Source organism: Topomyia yanbarensis, chromosome 3 (genome assembly GCF_030247195.1).
Source record: "Topomyia yanbarensis strain Yona2022 chromosome 3, ASM3024719v1, whole genome shotgun sequence".
Classification (NCBI taxonomy): Eukaryota; Metazoa; Arthropoda; class Insecta; order Diptera; family Culicidae; genus Topomyia; species Topomyia yanbarensis.
In genome coordinates, this window is record NC_080672.1 from 292,983,930 (window position 1) to 292,985,715 (window position 1,786).

The following is a 1,786-nucleotide window of genomic DNA, read 5'->3' on the forward strand; positions in this document are numbered from 1 at the left end:
ACCTTCAACTAGCTTTTTCATGAAATTGGACTTATCGGAAGGTAAATATTGAGCAGCTTGCGAAAGAAGCACCTGTATTTAGCAAACCAGGTTTTTCTTGTTTTATGATACCAACAGTTCTAAGATAAAAAGGGTTTCGGAACCCTATATGCGGTAGAAAATGTTGGTCAAGAATTGGTTAACAAGGCTCTGATAAGAGACCCGGCAGTCTCTGGAGGCGATTTCAATTCTTGGGTAGCTCAAGCAAAAATGGATGTTAGGCTATGTAAAGAGGCCACATCTACGTAACCTTCTGTAGTTCTTCGCTGGTGACAAACATAAGTGGGAGTTTCCGTAGACTACAAGCGTAGTGATCACCTGACAATCCGGTACGACATTGGTCAACTAAATGATGCTACAAGGACAAGGTTCTCTTTGTGGAGACAACGTGCACTCTTCTAACTAGATTGAGGGTTAAAAGAAACGTTAGCTGGGATATGTGACACCACCATGTGCACTAAACTGGTGCCGAGAAACAGACGACCCGCAGCTTATTTACTTACTTTATTTTTTTTTTTCTAGTATACGAGTAATCGAATCATTTACCCCGGAAAATCGAAGCCCCGGTTAATCGAGTTTGACCTGTATTGCAGAAGACACACCTTGTTAAAAAGTTTGTTTCTAGAATTCTTGCACAAATATCTATAAACAACTAATACATGCCGTTAACTCGTTACCAATATAAATAGTACATGAAAACCAACAAAAATAGAAATTCTGAAAAATCGGGTCGGGCCAAAATAGGTACAATTTAGGAAAATTTACCCTGATCATTTTATTTCCAATTTCTTCGCAAATACAGCTTAAATTAATAAAATAACACAAAATTAAAGTTTGATTCGATTATCCGGGGTGAGATTTTTTTGAAATCCCGGATAATCGAGTCCGCCCTGTATCTAGGTAGACATTATGATTTAGCTAAGTACGCGCTTTGTCTTTTCATTTTAGATCAAAGTTTTTAGGAGTGCGACCTCCTGTAGAAATATGAATGCCTATTTACGAATTATTATTCCGTGGGGCGTTACATAACAGGATAAAGCCGCGTGGAATATAATAGAGGTATCGACAATATGATCTTAGCAATATGTACGCGCGTTCAGTTTCCGATTCAGTTTCCGATAATTCGAAACGAGCAATTTGAACTCCGAACAGCCGGTCATCGGGAGTATTACTTCTTATTAACACTTCAATGATCATCAAGTTTGCAGTACAAAGCAAGCGTACAAAAAGTATAAAAGATATCCCAAATGAATGTGAAGAAATTCACTACGAAATGTTAATGACAAGTTGGCATCTCCACTCTCCCTATCAGACACGTTTCCATAATTGTTTAAATTCCAAATTGCAAACAACATGTTTATTATGCGTAATAAATATAACAAGTACAACGACAGCGGGCTTTTGATCCATGGGTGGCCTAGAAGAAGAATGAATGGGAGAAGAACAATACTGGCAAAAACTCGTATACCACATGAGCGGTTCAAACTTGAAAGAGTGACGAAGAGTACTACACTGGATGATTTTGAAGAAAAGACCAGGAGTGCGATTTTACAGACTGAAGCTCTGAAGTGTTGAAATCTTTACCACTGTTTAGGAAAGCAAAAGTAGCACAAAGCTAGTGTCAGACCTTCATGAGACCTCAAGAAGTCACTTTTAGAGGTATTCGTCAATGTAGATTTGTCGGTAGACGGTTCCAGATTTATTCTATTCTATTCTATTCTAACCCTTAATGAATAAGTTAATTACC